Source organism: Apus apus, chromosome 13, assembly GCF_020740795.1.
Source record: "Apus apus isolate bApuApu2 chromosome 13, bApuApu2.pri.cur, whole genome shotgun sequence".
Lineage (NCBI taxonomy): Eukaryota > Metazoa > Chordata > Aves > Apodiformes > Apodidae > Apus > Apus apus.
Genome location: NC_067294.1, coordinates 12,682,679 through 12,706,703, shown reverse-complemented (window position 1 = coordinate 12,706,703; position 24,025 = coordinate 12,682,679). Strand labels below are relative to the sequence as shown.

Genomic DNA, 24,025 nt, shown 5'->3' with positions numbered 1-24,025 from the left:
TAATTTTTAGGTTTTTTAGGCAGAAATCTTACTGAGATGTCAGTGGAGTACCCTGCTGTGTGATACCACGGAAGTGGTAATGCTGAGGATGATACATAGGCTTGGAGTCAGAGCAAAGATTTATATTTTTTTTGGCCAATGACTGGGAGCTGATGATAGCCAGGATTTGTTAGAGGATGTTGAAGAAAAAAGAGAATGCAAGTGCTAATTTCCTCCTACAGATAATCCATGTTAGAAAGGAACTTTATCAAAGCGTCATTACTTTAATGAAATTCTCATATAAAATGCAGGATACTTGATATAATTTATCTAAATTAATTACTCTCTGCTGCTAAAAGGAAGTTGTATGACAAATTATTTGTTCTGCCTATTCATCCATTCTGTATCAGACCCTTTCCTACTCAGATGCAACATAAGGAGCAGAAGCAGCCTTTTAATGGTGCTGAGTGAATTAATTTGCATTGATCCCAGGCTAATAGATGAGTTATTCACCCAAGACAGCACTCACTAGTTTTAATAAGACAATATTTCTCTGTGCCTAAATTAATAATCATGTCGCAAGTAAGCAAAATACAAAGTGAATGTTTGGACTTTTAAAAAGAACATTTTAGAAATAATAAAAAAAAAAATATTTGTTTTATTTATTGGTGTGCATAATAGAAGCAGATAAATCGCAGGCAGCATTTTACTTTCATGTTACAAACATGAGAACTCCTAACGTATTTCAGACTATAAATTGTGTTTACCCTACAAATTTATCTGTAAAAATAAGATGCATTAGATGAATAGCTTCTGCCTCCAGTTAGAGTAAATGAAAACAAATGCCACAGAGACATGATGAATCAGCTTTAAAAAGATGAAATTATTGGTATGTTGGACAAGATGTATGGATCCTGAGTAAAAGTGACATTTTAAACTTTATTACACATAATCCTGTTTTAAAGAGTTAGAGATAATCAACAGACATAAGCAAAAAGTTGAGTAGCTTATTTCTGATCTAGCTTTAAAAGGCTTTAATATTAAGCTCTGTTCCTGGCAAGAGTAGGAAACTGCGTCACAGTGCCTTTCTGGATTTGAGTAAAGCATATCCTAGTTAATGGTTTTGGGTTTTGGTTCAGTGTAGTAGCCAGCTAGGGAGTTCTTTACTCATGAATCTTCATTCCTACTTCATTCTTGACCAGACTTAAGGTGAACACAAGCAATACTTATAATTTGCAGCTGTGAAGTCTCCAACTCCTCTAATTGTTGGGAGGATGTTGTGCAGTGTAGACGCCAGGGGTGTTTATCACCAAGCAGCTCCTTGAGTGGGTATCTCTGTGCAAGGCTGTGCCTTGACTGCCTGGCCCAGCTGCTACTGTGTGTCCAGGCTGTCTTGATCCGCAGCTGTGATCAGCTGTTTTGTCCCTTTCACTACTGTCATTCTCATGAAGGTTCTGAAGATGATCTTTGGTTGTTGAGCTATGGAGCTATGTAATATTAAACTCAGTTACTACAGAAATAGGCACATGGGTTTTTTTGCATGCCATTGTCTATTGAAAGCTTCTTCCCAAGTCTAAGCAGACAGAATGGATTGGGTGAATGCTCTTCCTCTTGGCTGAGAAAAAAGTCATCACTTTGTGAGTAGGAAGTGACTAACTTTTAAAAAGATGACTCACTTTGAGATAGACATGATCTGTTCTGCTAGTTTTTCTTTAGCTGTTTCAGAAGCATCATGGGCATTGCTCCTCTCACAGTTGTCACCCAAAACTGGCACAGAGTCTGTCAGTGCCAACCTGATCATAAAACTGTGCTGGAGTATATACCACGCAGTGCTTTGCTGCACAGAGAGAGAACTTAATTGTCAGCAATGACAACATCTAATCCAAGTGGGGTGCTGTCATAACTGGTATGTTATAGATTCAAACTAATTGAGCTAGTGTGAGTGTCTTGAACTGTGTCCTTATGTACACACAACTCTGCAGTGCAAGAAGGAGGTGGATGGTTCAAAATTATTTTTAAGTAGCCCACAGGTATCCATTAAAACAGGCTTCATTTCTTCAGTCTTGTGGCTTTTTAAAAATAACTAATGGAAGTGTTTTCAGTGCTACCTCCTGAGCTGTTCCAATACTTATACCTACTCATAACCTTATTATCCTGGTTATTTTTTCCAATATTTTCACTTTGTGGGATACTTTAAGCAGACTGGAAGGCAGTTTATTTGTTCATATCACTAGCTTGGAATATTTGACTTGCCTTTTTCTTATCAGAATGTTTGTGAAACTGCCAAGTTTTGCTTTGCTCAGGTTCCATGAATTCTTGAGTGAGAAAATGGAATATGTTTTTTTTCTGTGTGTGTCTGAAGGTCTAATCTCAGAAACAGTTCGTATCTGACAAGGAAGGTTTTGTGGGACACATCAGGTCAGTCTGGTGGCTACCATATTGCTTTGCAAGTGGGCAAGCCAGTAAAAAGAGAATAATCTTTGGGATCTTTTGTATAAATGTATCATTACGTAGGCAAGAGCTCTAAAGGAAACATTTAACAGTAACCCGTGTTGCTCCTGTTGTTTGGCTAGTGTCTGCAGAGTCTAAGTTAAACGGAGTTTTCTCTCTTAGTGAACAGGGAGAGAGAATGGTGAGTTGGAACAGGTAAACTTCAAAATAGTCAGCCTAGTTACTGTTCCAGATGGAAATTTAGGGTGTCTGGAAGAGTCTGGATAAGCATCTGAACTTTCCAGTGCTGATTTGAACTGTTAGCTTGCTGATAGCTTGAAGTCCTTATCTTATTTTTTCCTTTATCTGTGAGACCCAAATTTTTCCTATGCAATTTGCTTTTCTTGCCATTTAATCTTGACAGGAGCAGCTTGTTCACTGTCTAGTCCTAACACGATCTACAAAAGGTGGGGAAAGCCATATTAGCTACATAAGTAAAAAGAAAGGTCAAACTGACATTGTTTATGCTGGAAAAATGACAAACATAAATTATACCAGCTTTGTATAATCAAAGCTTCTGGGCACACATGGTTAGTAGCTTCAAACCTTCTTAATTTATGTTGGTCACTTGTTTTGGTGTGTTTTTTACAAACATAAATTTAAATGGACACTGCAGCATCCTGAAATCACCCTTTGGCTTGTTTCTGAGAGTTGATTTGAGCCAAAGACATGCAGGTGGCTCTGACAGCTGCAGTAGGCAATAGATTCTAGTCCTGTGCCTGTAGAAACTAGGTTAATCTTCTGCTTCTGGCATCGTGGGTTGCAGGAAACTCTATGAAAATACAACTGTGCACTGAAATGCTCTCTTTCAATTCCCACTGTTAAAATACATTTTGTGGGATTTCCTTCTCATTCCTTAGCAATTATTAAGGCTAATACTTACTTTTATTTTTGCAGTGCTTTTTACTTCAAAGCCTGAGTTGGTTGAAATAAAGAAATTGAAGTAGTTTTTTGTTTTGGTTTGTTTTTTGTTGTGGTTTGTTTTTTTTTCAAATTGAATAAAAGCACTTTTGCAAATATTTTTAATCATTAGATCAATGTGGGAACCTTTATTGCTGTCAAGAAAAATACAGTCAGTTCAATAATGTCACCCTTTCCATTGTTTCATTTTAGATTGATTTGTTTCCTTTATTAGCATTTGTAAATGGCTAGCACAGCTATGGGGCAATATAGACTTTCAGGCACATCTATCATTAGCTTTTTTTAACTCTAGATTACAAACATATATGCAGCTGAATTGAAATGGAAAATTGTTTTGATCGTTGCTTTGTCATGAACTTTGGATAACGTGCTTACTGTGTCTTTGTGAAGCCAAAATTATTTGCAGGATATCATACAGACTAAAAACTCCTTGTCTAAATATTGGGATTCGATTGCCTGGTTTTAGGTTTGAATGAGATGTCTGTGACTTCAGATGAGATGTGCTTAATATATGTACTAGACATTTATCAACTGAAAGTGGACAATCTCCATTGAACACTGTAAATGAAACATTTGTTATTTGTATGTGTAGATGCAGAACTGTTAAGGCTGCAACCTGAAAACACAGGTCAGTTAAGGACAATGAGGTGCTGACACTACTCATGCACCTGAAAGAGCTTATATCTCCTTCTATGGTTTTCTTATTTTAGTGGAAATATCCATTTGTACTTACAAAAAGGAACAGTGGAATTTTCTCACCTCTAGAAGTGAGGAAAATGTTCAGGCAAGTTAGGTATCTATTTGGGAGTGTGATGAGTTCAGTAAGTTTGCTTCCACTTCATGTAAATGTAGTTTTGGATTAGAATGCATGAATAACAAAAAGGCAAAAATAACAAACATATTAATGGGCACTGATTAAACTCAGTAAGAGACACATGCATTATTCCTAACTTATTAACTTTCTGACACAGTTTAAATTGCTGTAAATTAAATCTGCATGACTGGGTTAGACCCCTGTAGAACACAATGTTTGGTAATGCTGATGGGGTAGAAAGAAATTTGAGTAGAAGGTGGACTCTTAACTGATGAGACTTGATGAAATTCTGTATCCTTCTGTATTTAGGGTCACTGTAATGGGACCACATACCATCACTGTAATTAAATCAGTCTGCAATACCTCTCCTGAAGCTGAGGCTACAGCTTGTTTGGGTTATACTTTTCTTCTGTGTGTATGACCCCCAAAGGAAAAAACGAAAACATTCAAAGGTGAACAAGGGGATGGAAAAGGGGTGGATTCAGAAGCAGTTCTAAAGACATGTTTGCTTTTTTTTCCTAGAATACATTCATGCATGTATTGCTGGCTTCTATGGACTAGACTGATCCCACAAATGGGATCTGAGTATTGTTATAGAGTTTAGTTAATAAAATGTTCAAGGCTTCTGTGTAAGAGGAGGAAAAAAATTAATCTTGAGAGGAAAGACTTGAGCAACTGTTAACTAATCTGAAACAATGTTGAAATCATGGTTAGGAGTATTTTTAGTATGCACTCGAAGAAGGGTGCACAGTGGGTTTATTGGCATTTGTGAGCTCTTTTGTAGAATGATTATAGATGGTATTTCTTAATACAACTGGGCCGCTCACTAAAATCTGTTATACACATGGGAAGCAGGTGAGCTCACTCAGCAGAAATAAAACAAAACTCTAGCAAGGCAAAATTTATCTGAAGTGTGTTATGCATGGAGAACTTACCTGCTGTGGAAGCTTGAATGTTGGTCCTCTTGCCTCTGGATAGTATTTTCTTCTCTTCGCTAGGAAAGAAGTCTGTCCCCTTTTTCTTTCCTATCCCTGTGTAAAGCAAGAAGTTGATTTCCAACTGGTTTGTAGTTAGTTTTTTTTTTTGTTCATCCAGGTAATTAAACCATCAGGGTGAATTTATTTGAAGTAGTTGGAGATTCTGAACCTCTCATGCTTGTTGATTTACTTGCACATTCTCATTAAGTTTTTCCCTTTGTTTCCATTCTAGCCTCTTTCTGGCAGTGGAGTTTTCCTGTACTCTACTGCATACTTCAAGCTGTGTGGCTGGAAGCTTCAGTTTTACTTAAGCTTTATAGGAACATTAGGTCTTTTGTTTCTTACCAAGTGTGAGTGAGACTTCACATTTGCATTTCTTCTACATTTGTGTAAATTGAATAGAAGGAATGAAGTTTGGTTGTAAACATAATGCTGCTATAATTTGTTCGAGATGGCTGTTGCGTTACTAGGATAGAAGGTGCTGTTATCTTTGAAATGAGTATTTATGAAGCCTGTACTCAGAAATCACCTTTTAGTACTGAAGACATTTCCATCACTGTAGTGGGCTGAGGTTCTTATTGTGGTGGATATTTGCATCTCAAAGATCCAAGAAACCTGTCATGTGCTCTTAGAGCAAGCCGTTTCTCTTTTTTCTTGTTTACTTTGTCAGTTATTTAATGATGTGCTATGTATGGAGATTGTTTAAATTAATTTGATGTCTTCTTCCAGTCAATTAAAAAAATCACTTGCTACAGTAAGATCATTGGGGAAACTGCAGAAGGAATGTAATAAATATTTTAAAAGAGAATGCACATTTTCAGTGTTAATTGACTATTGTGTAATTAAATTTACTGAGCAATAACATTTAACTAGTGGCATCACTTTGTAATAGCCAAAGGAAAAGGTGGCAAGCTAATGTTCTGCAGGCTAAGTGAAAATTTTCTGATGGATTGGGTAAATGCTGATTATCAGCAGAGAGGAACAATGACTATTCATGTGGGCAGCAAGAACAAGTGAAAGTAGACAGTGTATGTAGTCTGTTTTAACACAGACTTGTTCTTTTGCTTTGTAACGAATTTAGCTTTGTGACTCATAGTTAATGTGGTTGGAGAAGAAAGGTGTGGAAAGAACAACTGTCTAAAAAGGCTACCAAGAGAACAGTTGCCTCTTGAGTTTTAATTGGGCAAAAATACACATGGAACTCATGAAGATATTAGTTTATATTGTAACATCATGTTGAGTTGGATCTCTTCATGACCATCTTCAATGAAATAAAAAATGATACACATCAGAAAATTATGACTAAGGTTTTGAAAACTGACTAATGTATTTTGATCAAGATTTTGAAAACTGACTTATCTATTTGTGCTAAGGCACGTTAAAGAGAGAAGATGCACAGCACTGTCAGATTTTGTGCAAGTCTGTCATACCTTTTATTTATTGCTTCTGCTCAGAGAACTATGATGGCCCTCTTGTTTAAAAGCTCTTGGTGAAGTCTGCAGGGAGATGAGGTTTTTCTTAGTACAACTCAGTTATCATTTTGGGATTTTTATGACTTTAGAGACTCTGAATAAAAATTATCAGAATAGCTTTTGTGCCTTCTAATATTTAGAAATTTGTATGCTGTATGTATCTGATACTACTTATGAGCATTATTGATTCTTGGGCAAAGGCCTTACTTGAAGCATTTCCAGTAAAATTATAGCTGAAATTGTTTATGGCAAGCACCATCTATGTTGTTGTTTAGCTAAGCTGGTTACAATGAGGTTGCAACTGCAGAATCCTAGCTAGATTCCTTTCTGTTGAAAGAGACCTCCTGCCAAAATGAGGTCAGTGCTAAATGTGGATGTGATGGTTCAGTCTTAGGCAAGTATTGAATGGCTTTGCGTTTTTACTGGTTTGGTCAAATGGATTGATTTAAGGAGCATAGTCAAGGTTACTTAAGGTTGGTTTTTGCGTTACTCATGGTACCTTGAAAAGCCTCCCTGTTCTTTTCGCCTTTCAGAATGCCCAAGACAGGTTGAATGATTTTGGAGTTGGAGCATCAATACCAGCATAGTAGCTGTATTGTTTTGTTAATTGAATAGTGTCTTGATTACCATACATCTGTTCTTTATTAAAAGTGTATGGTTTTTGAATAGTAAGGTGGGCTCTTTTCTTTGTTTCTTCTTCCTTTTTTTTTTTTTTTTTTTCCACTGCTTGGGAGCTCAAAGTGAAGGAAAGTAGCTTAGATCCTGATTTAATGTTGTTGCTTTCTTGGTGCTCTAGTCTGTACAACTGCAAAGCATCAGACTGAGATGCAGGAGATGTGGGTGGAACAGAAACTGTGCAGGCCTTTCCCTTCTATCCCATTACAGAAGCAGATGGATAGATGAGGTAATTTACCTAGCTGGACTCCAATAACAGCCACCTAGCAGCTCTAGGCTTCAAAAAGCAACTTGCTGCTATGGCAACAGGATGCTGATATATTCATTTGCACTTAGGTATGTATATAGAGTGTTTATAGAATCTCTATAGTAACTAGAAATACATAGACCATATACAGTGGAACAAATTATTAAAATGGAAGTGCTGATATTGTTATAATCTATATAAACAGTTATTGCCTATCTAGTGCTGCTTTCTAATATATGGAGGGAGTATTCTAAATAATGTAAGGAATTAACAGTTCATGAAAAGCAGAGACTGAGCTTCAAAGAAGCCATTAAACACTATCAGACTTTGTGGCATTGTGAAGTTTGATATTCAAATCAAATAGCTTCGGATATACGTATGCATAACATTCATGCAGTACTTTTGCTTTTTGCTGCTTAATCAACAGTTGAAACCTTAAGTAAAACTGTTTATTTTTCACATTTTGTTCAGATAATTTTTCTCAACGTTTCACATGGTGAGAAGTACTTGTTAATATATTAAAAATAACATACCTGCTGGGATTAATAGATTTCTTTTTGGACTGTTTCCCATCTGTATTAACATTTTTAAAATCTTGCATTTATTACTGCTTTCTCTGAGAGAGGTGTATCCAGATTCTATGTTCTACTATATGGCTTTTAGAAAAATTAAAAATGGGACAAATATGTTTAGGATAAGGTAGTATTTTTCTGTCAGTTCAGACATAATTCATCTGTGTGGTTACTCTTAAGGGAATTGTTCTAATGATGATCTCTACACATGAGGTCTCTTGCATAACCAACCCCAGCTCTTAAAAATATGTGAGGATGTGCTGGTGTATCTTTGTAGATTTCAAACTCAGTAAAATTCAGCAGAATTTCAGTTTTTATGTCTTTGATAAGAATTTGAGGGCTCTTTTTGGTGGTAATTTTTGTCATAAGTATGTGTACATGGTGTCTAGTACCTAAAAATTCTGGGTGCACAGTATGTGTTACACTTCTCAGACTTCTGCTAAGTGGCAGGGGTGTGAAAGAAACTGTTCTTAAGATCTTGAGGTTGTCATGCTGGGTTACAAGGTTGCTTTGATTGTTCTATGTAGATTGTGCTTTTATAATTTCTCTGAGCTTGCAACAGTTGTCTTGCTGGTTGTTCTTGAAGTCACATGGAGTGTTTAAGGTATCATGATGAGACACTGACACAGGTTGCACAGAGAAGCTGTGGCTGCCCCATCCCTGCAGGTGTTCAAGGGCAGGCTAGATGGGGCTTGGAGCAACCTGGCTGGAACTAGATGGTCTTTAAGGTCCCTTTCAACCCAAACCATTCTGTGATTCTAGGTTTTCTTATTCTATAAAACTTGAGTTATAAATTGCTGGGGAAACGAGTTTAATATCTCAGGACATGGGGATCAGATACAGGGAACTCTATTTCTAAGCAGTTGTCCAGCAGAACTGAACTTTCAATTCTAACCTTCCTGAGTTCTTAAGAAACAGAGTATCTCTCTGAGATCTTATGCTTTTTTAAATTGAACCCTTGCCTGTGTAATTTAAGACTGTAGGAAAATGTAGAGATAAGAGGTAACTGCCTTACGAAGGGGAGTTCTTCAATGTAAAATGGAATGTCACTTATGTTTTTACATGTATGAGTTCTTAAGATTTAAATGTATGTCAAGTCATATGTTATGACAGGTATTAAGGATCTACAGTGACTTAATGACATGGAGTCGTTTTGACAAATGAGCAAAAAATTTTTGTTTGCTTGGGATTTTATTTTGTTCTTTTACTGATTCTGCCTTCTGGTTTCTTGCCAAGTGAACTAGTCTGTGACGGAGTACTAGAGAGGATGAGATGTGAGTACTATTGGATTAACAGCTCTGCTGAAACTCATGTTCTGAGAGGAAGTTATGCTTTCTTCTAGTTTGACTTGTCCTGCATTTCTTGAAGCTGTCTATGCCATATAGGGCTGTTGAAGGACTATACAAAAAGTTCAGAAGCTTTTATTTCCTTAACCATTGTGAAGTAAATAAAATTCAGTATTAACCAAGGTTACATAAATCAATCAGGCTGATGATCTTTTGGTGTTCTCTTTCAGTTTTATCCTGCTGGAAAATATTGATTTAGAAGAAGAGAATACCTGTCTAAAAAGCGCAAGTTTTGATGAGCTCTGATTTGGTTTTGATCCTGATGCTGTGAAGCAGTTCTGGCAGTAGAAGAGCAGGTGAGTGATGCACATTCTTTATACACAATTCTATGTTGTCATCTTTTTGCTTTATCTTTTCCTCCAGCTCCTTTCCGTTTAGAAAAGTGTGTGTGCCTGTGCATCAAAATTACCTCATGCACAACATTTCCTTATTACAGGACCAGAAGATTTGTAAAGAATAAGGAAGGTTCTTCCCTGGCTCCCTTCTAAGTTAGTATAGTTCTTTATTTTGCAGTTACAGATTTGCAAACTGAATGTTAAAGACAGGTTTGATTTAAGTATTTAGACTAGCATGATCTAATGAGATTGATGGATGGTTGCTTTATTTTTCCATTATGCTCTGTTACTCTAGATTTTATGATCAACTAAATATTTTTAAAAATGGAAATGAAATTCCCTTCCTTGCTTTTGCTGCTTCAAGATCACTTGGAATGTAAAACTGAGCTAAGTTAACTTCACTGACAGAGACAGGTCTATATTAGTATTCAGAGTTTTCAGTCTGACTCACTGGTTTGCAACTAATGGCACATTAACTATATTTCCCCTGAAGAATGTGTGCAGTAATTAAATTCAAATGCTTCTATTTTTAGAAGGTGGTGCAGTGCCTTTAGTGCCTTGTGTTGAAGATCAGCTGTTGAATTTTTTGCAACTGATGTGCTTTCTTTGTCAAATGAGTTCAAGCATTGGAGTAAGTGTGGTGTCTTGCAAGCTGCCATAAAACCAAGTGCTTTTTTCACAGTCTTCTTCCAGTAGAAGAATGATTGCAAGGGATAAATGCAAAGAATCAACCTTAGAGAAAAAGATAAGAGCATGTGGAATGCTGTGTGGGTTTTTACTATGTTTTTTTATAGCCAAGCTTGAACAAATTTTGTGTTGATACCTACTATTTAGAAAGTTGGAAGGTAGTCTGTCTGCTTGAATCTAGAATACATTCATCTGTCCTTCCTGAGATATTCCCAGTTTCAGTGAGGTCAGCTTTTAAAAGGATGACCTGAGTGCATGTAAGATGTGTACCAGGTTCTTAGTAGTATGCAGATGGGATATAGTTCTTGACATCCTGAATAGTTGCAGAATCGAGAGAACTTTGTTATAGTTCCATGTTTGGTACTTTTACATGTTGGTACTGTCAGATACATTGAAGTACTACATGCAAGAGCTAGGAGAAACAACAAAGCAGGACTCAGATGTTAGAGGTAGGTTTTAAGTGAAGTTTAAATGACTTCTGCACTTGTAAGCATGCAATGTACTTTACTGCTGCTTGCATGGGTTTTCTACTTGCAATGATTTCAGCAAAGATGTGCAGTCTGTGTAAAGCCACTCAGCAGAGATAACTTGAGAGAACCTAGAATGAACTCACTTGGCTTTGAATAGAATTACTTAATAACCAGTTACCACTGGTGTCTATATACAGAACCAAGAAGGGGGAGTGGAGTTTGCGAGTTTCTCCTGAGGAACCAGCTAATTCATGTCATGACAAGGTGACTCAGCTTCCTGCTACGTTGCAATGTAAGGAAATGAGAAAACTGCCAAATTTGTTGACATGGAGTGAAAATGTAACAGATGGGAATGGTGAGAGGGTGCTATCTTGGTGGCATGTTGTTTGTTGATATACAATTCAAAGAAAGGAACTTCTTTTTTCAGCTCTTAAAGTTTGACCAACCTAGGATAACAGTGTAACAATGGAACATTTTCTTTTGTTTTCATGGGTAAATGAGAGAGAAAAAGGAGAGTTGAAGTGACAGGATATCACACCTTCTTTCCCCTCAACTTCCTTCCACTTAGCTAAAAGTTATAGTTCAATTGAAGGGATAACACCCCAAATTTCTCTATTTGTATCTACTGTAGCTCTGACAAACCTCATGTGACCTTGAAGGTTTTTTAACTTTTCCTGTGTTTTGTGGGATGTGTCAGTTTTATTTTAACATTCTGGCTGGTACTATGAAACTACTTGTGAAGCTATCTGTATCATAAATCCATCTATCAATACCCCCATACTACTTAAGAACTAAGGGTAAACTGTTACATCTTATGGTAGGGTTTTTATAAGTCTTTAAATCAGCCACAGCATTTTAATCAGGTTCATCTGCCAGAGGAAAGAGTTTGAGGCAGTGGAATATTAAAAAAAACAGACAATGAAGGAAAAAGAAATGTAAACTTAAGTCTCCCTAGGAAAAGAATATGAATATACATAGGGGCCTGTGGGTAGAAGAGGAATAGTTGACTTGTTTTTGCAATATCATAACCTGGTTGGGATGAAAGTTACAAAAAGCAAATAAACAACCTCTGATTTGTCATAAATGGAGCCTTATGGATTTCCAAGAAAACAGTGAGATTTATTGAAATACTTAGGCATTCTTATTTAGGGTTGTTGTGCTTTTCTTAACACATTGTAAATTGCTGTGTTTAACCTGGTTAAGAAGTGTATGCTTCTCAAAGTCTTAAGCTGAAAGTACCTTTGGTGACAAGATGGGAAAAAAACAAGGGACTACACCAAAACCAGGCATGCTTTCGGAGAAAATCTGCTACAGGAAGGTGCCCTCTGCACACTAGATACATGTATGCAGGAGGCTGAGCACAAGGGGACTTGCAACATGTGAGCAGAAGTGGGAGTCTTGTTACTGTTAAAGATAGTGATTCCTCTTTTCTTATCCCTCATAGATCATCTAGGTTTCATGAACTCTCAAGTAACTTGGTAGTGGGTTATTAAAATGTAGTATAGAATTTATTTTTTTTTTGCAAAATCTATGAAAGAGCTAACAGATATTTCAAGATATAAAAGCTTTGCATATTTTGTATTTGGAAAACCTTTTTGATGACTGAAACTGCAGAGTTCAAGTATCCTGTCAGTTTGATAATAATTTAGACAATCCCTGCTACTGTTTCCCAAAGGATACGAGCCCAGCTTTGAGAGCTCTTCCTTCTTATCTAGTAGTTTCAAAACCAAATTCTGTGTCTGGTTTCTGTTTCTAGGACTGAGTGGCTGCTCTCTGGGAGTCCAAAGAATGAAGTTGGGCTTTTCCTTCTCAGACTTACTGACTTGTTAAATTAAGTAAACCTTCCTCTCATTCATATTCCTTAACATTCTTTAAGAGGAGCTGCTGAAGGAACTGGGATTGTGTAGCCTGTGTAAAAGGAGACTGAGGGGAGACATTACTGCTCTCTACAACTACCTGAAAGGAGGATGAAGTGAGGTGGGGGTTGGTCTCTTCGGTGAAGTACCAAGGGATAGAACAAGAGGAAATGGCCTGTAGTTGTGGCAGGGGAAGTTAAAATTGGGTGTTACGAAGAATTTCTTCATTTAAAGGATTGTCAGGCACTGGAACAGGCTGCCCAGGCCAGTGGCGGAGTCACAATCCTTGGAGGTTTGTATAATGTGTAAGTGTGCTGAGGGATGTGGTTTAGTGATGAACTTGACAGGGTGCTGAGTTAACAGTTGAACTTGAGGATCTTAAAGGTCTTTTCCCCCTAACAAAATTCTGCTTGTAACCTGCTAGAGCTGTCCAAGGGCTTTGCATCTGCCTATTTGGACAGAAAATTCTCTAGGACAGTTCATTTTATTACATTATATTCTTTTGTGGAAATCCAATATTTTGGTTTACGTTTTGTTAATCCAAATGCAAGTGGTTTTCACTTGCCAAAGGACTTGAAGCATTTTATAATGGGCTGGTTTAATGTGAAAGTTCATGTGTGCGAGCTGTCATAGGTTGCAGCTGGTGCAGCTGTGGTGTGCTGTGCTTGCTCTGCCGTGCCAGCTGGGATCGCTGCATGCGCTGCACTCTGAGTTGGCTTGAGGTAGTGAACACTGATGCTTTATCAGCAGTGAATGTGCTCTGCTTAGCTTACAGCAGAGTCAGTTGTTCAGCTGAAGCATGGCCCTCTTGGAGGCTTGTGTAAATGATTCTGGTGCTCATAATAAAAACCTAAGGCTATTTCGGTATCAGTTTTGAGTGATCTCCTGAACTCTGTCAGGGAAGTTCATGGTGGTTTCATCAAGTATGAAGATGGTTCAAGATTTTTATGAAGAAATCATTTGTGATACGAAAGCTGAAACAACAGATAAAATTACATTTGTTGAATCAAATGTTCAATTCAGATTTGATATTGTAGTATAACTTTAAAGTTATTTAAATTAAAGGAGTTTATGGGGTGGTGGGGATGGTAAATCCTTTTTGGTGTCCCTGTTCCTTCACTGAGGGAAAGAGAGGGCAACATGTTGAGTAAAGGAAAAAAAGGAAGGAGGCATAATGTGAACCATGGTTATATCATCTCATTGTCTCAGGCTTCATCTTGCAATGAGATGAAAAAGGCAGTCTTGTCTTCTGTGGGCTTTTGTAGAAATACACAGAAATGCAGTTACAACCATTAATATGCAATGTGCTCAAGTTTTGTTGAGTGCAAAAATTTGCCTTCAGGCTTGCATCAAGGGTTTAGAACGTTATTGTTCGACACAAACCCGTGATGCTGAAAATTGAGAAAAGTGGAAAAAATGTCAGGAAACAAGAATTACTTTAACCCTGCTGGGATATTAAGATATATTATTAAATAACTCAAAAAAATCACATGTGCTTCAAGATACTCTAATTGGATTTACTTTAATGTACTGTCCTATCTCACTGGAATAAAAATTTGAGGTTTTTTGTTAGTTTGTCTATAATAATAAAATAATAATTTAAGTGCTATGCAGTTAAATGATATGTGCAACAAAAATGAGCGGCCAACTAGTTTCATGCAGTGAGAAATACAGCTGCAAAATGGCAGTTAAGTATTTACTATATTTCAGGTTTGCTTGGCCACATCTCTTGGTGGGAGGTATTCCTATGACCTCTTTCTCCCTGTAGCTTGGGCTTCATTTAATCTCCAGCCTGAAATTGCTCAGAGCCAGTTTGTGTGGTAATTTGTCATTTCTATGCGAACATGGTCTTAAATAGCTTTTATTGCAAGAGCTGTATCTCCCAACACTTGTTCAAGCTCTGGAGGGTGCAATAACACTAAGTCCTACGAGATACTGGAGATTCATTTTTTTATTACAAAGCTATGACTGTTAATATTTTAGACTTTGATTGGGACCTATCAGATCTAGAAGGGTCCTTGGCTCTTTTTAGTATCTGCTAAGAGATGAGCCATCTGATAAATACTGTGTCTCAGAGCTTCATACTGTCATGTGATGCTTTTTCAAGATGCTTCATTAACACTAAGGACATTATTTACTCACCTTTCTGTAGAGTAGTGAATAAAAATTTCCGCTTTATAAATATTGAGAGAACCTGTATTGAGGTAATCGGTGTTATATACAGGCTGTTATTCTTTTGTTCAGAAAATACTCAGGTGGAACTCAAAGTTGTGTGTGTGTGTGTTTGTTTGCTTTTTCATTTTATCGCCTTATTTATGTAGAATATTTATAGGACACTGCAAAATTTGAGCACGCTACAAGTTTGAGCTGTGATCCCATTTCATGTACACTTTTCACTGGCTTTAAAGTACTATAAAATAAAGATAAGCTCTTCTGTGACATCAGTTATATCACCATAAGCTGTATGTCTTGAGGATTCAGTGAAAAGGCATTTTGTTGCCTGTGTCCTATATAAAGTACAAAGTTATGGAGATAATTCTGAGAACTTATAACTTTACTGCTGATCACAGAAAAGAAAGCTAGGTTTGGTCTCATTTAGTAACAGTCTTACCTTAAAGGAGTTGCACCTTTAAAGCTCAATATGTTAGTCTTAACACCTCACTTATTGGCCATAATCACTTTGTAGACTAAAACAAAATATTTTGATAGTCAGCCCTTTTTTTAATATTTAGGATGGGTTTCTGTTGCACAAGTCAAGATATCTTACCTCAAGCAATCCCTGCTGTGCATCTGTAAGAAAACAGCATTGCTTTGAAGTCCTGAAAACTGTGTATCCAGCTTTTTTCTTGTTATCCCACTTTTAAAGTGCTTCATAATTTTTTTTCTCATAATTGAAGCTGATTAATTATACAAGTTACACACTACAAAGTGAGAAGGTGAACATGCTTGAAATGGTAAGTGCTAAAGTTTCTATTCTGCAAATAAAATTTAATTAGCATAATGGATTGTTTCAGCTTTCAGTCTTGTGTCTGTGTGTCCTGCCCCCACTCCCACTTGCCCCTAACAGTGGAAAAGGAGCTGGTGGAGTCCTTGGTGTGATGTTCTCTGGATAGACTTCACCTGTCTTAACAGCTCAGTGGAAAAATACGTTCTTGGCAGCACTTCCAAACCAGTAATCAATGATGAAAATCCTCCACTTCTGGGAGAGAAGCTTGTTTTTTCAGAAGACGTTGATAACAAACAGTAACTTTAGGAAGTTCATGACTTGGAGTAAAGCATGCTCAGTTCAGGAAGGTTTTTTGTGAATTTAATATTCCAAGTCATAAGCGTCTCATTATGGTGGGTCTCCGAACAGAAAAAACATGTTAAGAATCTGAAATAGGACTTGACACATGGAGTCTTAAATGCTAAAAAGGAAGGTGAAATATGGTATCTTTTTTCTTTAAGTTAAGGGTTTTACATTTACTGCTTGCTTTCCCATTTCTAGGACACAGCCTGTCACTCAATGGTTGCTTGTGCTCTTATCTGCTCCAAAGCATTTTCTTTTTCCATCGTTGCCCAGCTGACTTCAGGCATACACATAGAAGCTGATCTCTGAGTGTCTAGAATGTGTTTAAATGTTCAAAGATTTGTTAAGTCAAGCTGGAGAGTTGCTACTTGTCTGACTGCCTTTATAGACACTTAGTGTAAGCTTTATATTTCTATTTTTATTTTTCTACTTTATTTCAGCAAATGATCTGATTAACCTCACTGAAAATGAAAGCTATCTTAAAACACCTTATTTGCAAAAGGAAAGCTGAATGGGTAATTTTTTATCAAAATCTGAGTTCATGCCAGAAATACAACTACAATGGAGAAAATAATGGAGGAAAAATAAGGAAAAGAACTTAAGACAGTTCGATTGCAAGGAGGGAACTGAACTGCTAGGAAATCTGGATAAGTAAAGATGAAATTATTTGAGATGATTATTATATTGTTTGAAAAAGTAGTTTGGAAGCACCAACACACAAATTCTAGCTTTGCTTTTGATTATACACATCACTCTGTCCTTTTAACAACATAACCAAGTCACTGTGGTCCATCCTGCAAAGTGTGTGGTGCAGTAGGGCAGAATGGGGAAAGAACCAAGGAGCTCAGGTCAACTTGTGAGCTTGTTGGCAGCCTTGGTTTTCTTATCTACAGGAAACTTAGAGTTGCATGGATGTACCATATGTCACAATAAGTGATTTTCTTAAGAAAACTAAATAACATCATATCTATCTTCATTTTCTAGCACTGTTAAGTTCAGATATTTTGTAAAGATATAATGAAATGTTATTTTAAAATATCATTTTATTTCAGAAATCTCTGTTATTTTCAGGGGGGAGGGAGAAGTCCACAAAAAAACCCCAAACTTAGGATGATATTAGACATGGAAACAGAATATCTTCTTTGTTAGGTTTTCCATATTCACTGAGCTAGTTATTCAGAGTGCCAGAACAGTTCAAATAACCCACACAACCAACAAAACAGTTCTCCCACACATTTCCTAGATATCTTTGCATCAAAAAAATCACTTTGGAAAAACGAATTTCTTTGTCCAGCTCATGATCAGGCAACAGGAAAAAAAGGCATCTGTCTTCCATTGCAAAAATAACAACTGATTTACTATCTGCAAATATGGTATGGAATGTAATGCTTCTATTTTAACATTCCTACTGTGTTTTAAGTTGATCCTTGTCTTTTTGTCCTCTTTTTACTCCTGTCTTATCTTGCTTTCTGCTCTTTTGCCAGATGCTTATTAAAATCTTTTTGCTTCTATAGTGAAATAAACATGAAGATCAATCTCTCTTGCTACATCCACCGTGACAATGTTTTTTTTTCAGTCCTTGATAGTCACTTTTAAAAACTGAATTCCTCCAGTCTCTTTACCTTGTCACTACTTAAAGTCTTTCTACTTTAAGGTAAATACTCAAGTGCTCTTGGTGTTCCTCTCGGTTCATGCCATCTTTGACTTTTTGTTTTGGCCAAACACAGAGGCAAATACAATATGGAATAATAAATGGTAGAGTGTGCCTTTGAAATAGGAAGTAGCAGGGCAGGAAGGACCTTCATTAGTGCACTCAGGGCACTTGATTCCCTGCTTTGTGTTTTAGCTGCTTGATATTTTTTATGGCACTCCCCTTTCCTGATGCAGTCCTTAACAGCTGTACCTGTTTCTACTCCTCTGTGATATTAACTCAAACAATATGTCTGCAATGCATGATTTTCCTGTGCATTGATTTGAGCTTTTGGTTAGAAGAGAGAAGTTTTTTCTTTTCACAATGGGGGTGACAGGGTGCTAGCACAAATATGAGTATCATTATAATGAATAGCATGGGAATAACTTCCACTAAGGTTCTTTAGTTTTCAGTTTGTATTTTGGGGCATTATATGAATGTTCATTTACAAGAACTTAAGCCATGGGAATTATTTGGCTTGGTTAGAAACAGACAATCTGGGTTATGCTTTTTCAAAGGTTTAAAAGCCCAGTTAAACTGATTTGCAGTACAGCCTAATCTACTGCTGCTTGTTGAGTGAAAGTATTCAGAGAGAAACAGTATAATTTAAAAATAATTTTTAACATGTCTAGAAATAACTCTTTCCCAACAAGAAACAAAAAAAGAGGCAAGAGGACCTTTTAACTGACTTTTAACTGCCTTACCAAATAAAAACTTACTGTAAATTATCTTGGAGATGATGATGCTTGTCATAAAACGTCTAAGCTTATTTGTGACTGAAATTTTGAGCAACTGGTTCCTGCAATGTACAATTAATAATTTTTTGAGAGTTTTTTGCCATGTTGTTAGTGGAAGACACAGATTTTAAGTTTTTGGACACGTAATATGATCTGTTCTTTAAAAGTAGTCTCATGTTCAGCTACCTTGCTTCACAGTTAGCGCCTGCTCTTTAGTTTTTAAGTGGCACATTTTGTGACCCTGAGAGTAATTGAACTAAGACCCTCTGCAGTGAAATTCACGCTTAAGACAGTTTAGCTTGAACTAACCATACAAAAGATAAGAATCAAATAGTAAAACCTGTTTCTTAATTCCAAAATCAAAAAAGGTATCTATGTGTGGTGACGACCTTGTCTCTTGTAGCCTTTTTTCCTAGGTAGATAGTCTGTTCTAGATATGATTTCAGCAACACCACTGTCAGGTTCCCTGTTTGCAGTATGCTTTTCCATGCCTTTGAGAAACTACTGGAAATCTTTCCACTAATTTCATTTATGTTTTATTATATTTTTAATTCTCATTTATTGTGACTGAGTGTTCCAGCCTTACTAATTCAATGCTTTTCAGTATATAAAAGGTTGTCTCTAGTATCTATATGAAAAATGTACCAGAAAGGAAGATGCACATCTTTAGTAAGTTTGTCCTGTACTTAAATTTTTTTTCATTTAGACTTGCTATACAAGTTATGAGACACATGCTGGTGGGATTTTTTTTGTTAGTCTGTAATACATTTTTACTGAAGACAGAAAAGGAGAGAAAGAACCAAGGATTATCTTCCACTGAAAAACTGAAAGAAGGGTATTTTTGTATCTGTCTGAGATGATTGCTTCAATAATTTCAGTTTTGTGTTTTGTGTTTTTAGGATGGTGGCACTGAGTGACTGTTAAGTTTTTTAGGCAGACATGCAGCCTCAGTAGGATTTAAGAGATGATTCATTGGTACATTTTTAACTTACCATATATGAAGATGAATGGTAGCGTAACTATTAAGTATCTTGTTGAATGTATTTGTAACAATTATATAAAATTTATGACTTATCACGGAAAACCTTTGCTTAAGTGTAACTTGAGCAATCATTTTTTTCTGCAGTGTTGTTAGAGGAAAATATACACTTAGAAATGTAAAAAGCTATTTCTAAATAACATTTTTTATTTTTGAAATGGATTGTATGATGGTTTATGTGATGGCGGGAGGAGAGGGAGAAGGAAAGTTTTTATTTCATCTTATCACTTTCCTGACCTCTCCATCTAAAAGATCACTAGTTTTGAGAAGTGTTTTCTTGGTACAAAAACCTGATATTTAGTTTAACTTTTTCTGCTTCTTGTAGGAGTTTGAATAAATATTTATTGAATTCTGCAAGATTTCCTCTAAGGGTACTTCTAAGTAGTGCTTTCCCTCTGTCCAGCAAAAGATTTTTCAATGCTAAAAAAATTTAGTTAAAGAGAAAACAAAAAGACAACTTTGACCTGGGTTTCAGGGAAATCGAGTTAAAAATCTTGATGTAAAATATTATGAGGGCACTTAGATGCAGCTACATCTACACGTATGTCCAAGTGACACTAATAGTAATTACTTTTCAATCTGAGGGCACAATTGTGCATTGGCAAGGAAAGAAAAAGCAGGAGAAATGTCGATATGGAACATGTTCTCTCTGGATACATTAAAGAGCCAAGCAAATTCAATGCTGAATGTCTTCAAGAATTGCATGGGGTTTAACTTCAAGGGAAAAAAAGAGGATTAGATGACTAAAAGTTTACTTGAAGAAGGAAGGTCAGAAAAATTGCAGTTTACAATCTGACATCAACCTTTTATCTTCTTTTAAGTAGTCATTCCATTTTCTTTTAGTGTGGGATTTGTAGGGATGTAAGAGTCAAAGAAGCTGCCAGTGTATTTTAATATTACTGCGTAGATTGTGAATAATCTTGTTGGAATTCACTTGGCACCTAAGAACTTCCTGTTACAAGCATCTCAATACCTTCTTAACGGTGGGTGACAGGTTGCTTATTGCCAAGTTATTTCTCTATTCCTATAACTAAGCAATTAACTTATGCTGTGGTGTTAAAATACTTTTGTCAGCTAAACCCAATCTACTCCAACCCCTAGAGAACCTTTGGGCATGTTCAAGTTGGAAAGAAAAAAAATCTATAGTTTTGCTGACCTTTATGTAATCTGAATATAGGATCATAGAATCACAGAACCATTCAGGTTGGAAAAGCCCCTTGGGATCACCGAGTCCAATCATCATCCCTGCTCTACCAAGTTCTCCCATAAACCGTATCCACCAACACCACATCCAAACGACCTTTAAACACATCCAGGGATGGTGACTCAACCACCTCCCTGGGCAGCCTATTCCAGTGTCTGACCACTCTTTCTGTGGAAAAAAATTTTGTTGTGACCAGTCTAAACTTTCAATATAATGACCTTAACAACCATCTTAAATCTTTATGATTTTTGAGCTTAAACAATTAAGAATTCCAGCTCAAATTGGGTGCATTTCAGGTAGATTGGTGTATGCTCTGCATAACCATGTACGGTCCAGGTTCCCATAAAAATTTGCATTATGAGTCTATAATTTTACACAAGGTGTTGTGTGTGTGGCATAGCTGGCCCTGAACCAGGTATGTCTTTCTCTTTAGCCACAAAGAAGTTGTTCTCCTAACTCATCATGTTTAACTGGGAAGAGGGGAGAAAAAATCTTGCATCCTGAGCTGTATAGGCTGTTTTCAGTAGAAGCTATTTTTCTCGCTTTAAATACATTTTTACTCCCAGTAGGATTTTCTAATATTCCTTTTGAAGCCTGAATATATTTTTCTTCTCTCCTAATTTTTCCCTCTTCTATCTGACAGCTCTGGTTTGTGTTTGTGGTTTTTTTTTAATTTTATTTTTTTCTGCAGCTGCAATAGTTCTAAAACATTTTCTTAATTTTTAGTAATATTTTGTTAGGGTGTGTCAAATGAACTCAGATGAGTGACAAACGCAGGATGTGTCACTGATTACCTCAGAAATGGCTGTGTCTATTGAGACCTGGTTTACAAAAATAATAGCTCTTTAATTTATGAGCTAGAGGCTTCCTGTTAATTTCAGAGAAAACTTATGCTTATTTCTGAGAGTGAAGATGCTTTTTTTTCTCAGTACATAGAGAACTCCCAATATTTCTTCCCACTCCCTCGCCAAATGTGAACCGTACATGCTTTTAAACTATGAGGTCCCGAGATAGATGTTGTTTAGATTAAGCTCTTGGAGTTGGGCACGAGGGACTAGAGAGAAGCCACTAATGTCTGGGAATAACCTAAACCTCAATTTTGTTTGCGTATTTGGCCTCTGAGAGGAAAATACCCCAACCTTGCAGTGATGCAGAGGCAGCAGAAACTCTGCTTGGCTCTACAATTAATGAGACTGTAAAACTGGGGCCTGGCTGCTTGCTTTTGCTTTTGCACGTGGCTACTTAGCTGAAGTAAGCACATGGTTTTACTGCGTTGATTCACCTGCGTGCACATACGTGTAGAATGTGTATTTATCATGTTTTAATAAAACATTGCATACGACAAACAGTGGCAATGAAAATTACACACTCCTAGAAACATCTTTATTTTGAAGTTGTTTTTGTGCTGTGATGCTGCAGAGGCATCTATAGCATAATCAGCTTGGTGATAGAAGAAAGTAATTTCTTACAATGATCTTAGAGCCCTTTGTTAATGTCAAGGATAATTTGGGCTGACTGATTTGATTGCTGCTCTTTTCCAGAAAGAGGTCTCAATAAATGAAACTGCCTGCCTGGTTAATTTAGGCTTATATGATTGCCAGCAAGCTAATGATGCAAACACAGCTGAAATAAAACTTCCACTTTATATTGGAGGTTAAAAGAAAAAAAAAATCCACTTAAATACTTGCAGTATGGACTCTGTCAAAACAGAGAAGAGCTATTTGCCAGTCTCAGGATGCAAAGTGGCTTCTGTATTATGAGACATGTTTCAGACGATTGACCTTTATAGATGACTAGGACACTATTTTATGTAGATGCAGACCAGTTATCTATTCCCTATTCCTTCCTGCCCTAGTCAAAATAGGCTGTTACAATTTCAAGGGTTTAAGGTAGGAATTTTTCTTTAAAAAAAGAGGAGGAAGATGAAGCTCCACAGATATTTATGCTGAACTTAGTGGGGATTGAAATTTGTTCTTTTAGGAGATTTATGTATGAGTTGCAGTACATTTGCTCAAACAATTTTTTTCTGTTATAACTACTTTAGAGGTAGTGGTTGTGGTGCATGTATTGTTTCTATATGTTGTTACATTTAGTTCTGCCTGAGAGTAACTAGTAAAAAAAAAAAGTATCTTCAGAAGGAGAAAACTGAGTTGGTCCCTCAGCTACACAGGTTAATCAGCTAGTATTACAGGCCTTGAGGAGGGGTGGGGGGGAAAGTTCAAACCTTGTTGTTACACTTGGCTTTTAAAATGCTTTAGAGGCCAATTCATCAGTTAATTCTATGTTATTCTGTTCCTTGCTCCTTGTATTTTTTTTTCTTCTCATGTTTTTTGTTTTTTTCATGAGACCATCATGACTTAAGAACTGTAAGCAAGTTACAAATTACCTAGGTTCAAAGCAGAATCACTTAAAGCAAACTGTCTTTGCATAGATTATTTCAAAACTGTCTGTGATGAGTTTTCTTCACTTTTTCAGATGCTTTGATTGAAGACTTGGAGATTTGGGGAAAAAAAGTGCACCTCATTGTGAACCAGAGTCTTATATTATTATGAGTTAGGCACTAATCAATGAACATTATAGTTCTATCTCTATGTAATTAAGTGGTTTTACAGTTGTAACCTTGAGAGCTGATCAAGCCTTGTTATTGTTACTCTTCACTGTAGTTTATTATTATCTCTATAAATTTCATAGCTGTCTCTCCAGCTAAGTATGGCTGGAGTAATCCTATACATTTTATTTCATAGATATAGGCTATGCCATACAGCTAGGCTCTCAGGTGCCGTTACCTTGGTTTAGGAGATATAATACCATATCACAATCCTGGAATGCCTGCAGACAATAAGGATGTCCTTTAGAAATATAACAATATTTTTGAATAAATAATTGGGATGAGTGCCTTAATGAAGACATAAAATGAATCGACTTCCTGTACCATTTTCTTTTCCTTAAATGTTCCAGGTTAAGGAGTGATGTGAAAACATGACAATCTGAATGTAAGAATGAATGAACTTGATGGGTTTGTGTTCTCAGAAGTATGGATGTTTTCAGTTGCATCAAGTGATTGAATAGAAATGACCATGTTTCCTTAGAAACCTCACCTTGTTTGACAAACATAATCAGTAGACAGCTTTTGGGATGAAATGTAGAAGCTCTAAGAGGCCAAATCTGGATTGTGCTGATTAGTGACTAGAACTGGTCAAAACCTAGGGTGTCTGATTTACAGAG

At 36.5% G+C, this 24,025-nt stretch overlaps 1 long non-coding RNA gene across 1 annotated transcript in view; it reads left to right on the top strand.

Annotated features, from left to right (window-relative positions):
• The first annotated feature begins 9,679 nt into the window (after window positions 1–9,679).
• LOC127390036 (uncharacterized) overlaps window positions 9,680–24,025 on the top strand; it is a 93,353-nt gene continuing 79,007 nt past the window's right edge. The window contains exon 1 of the long non-coding RNA XR_007890798.1: window positions 9,680–9,789. This is a non-coding gene — a long non-coding RNA (uncharacterized LOC127390036). The remainder of the gene's footprint in view (window positions 9,790–24,025) is intronic.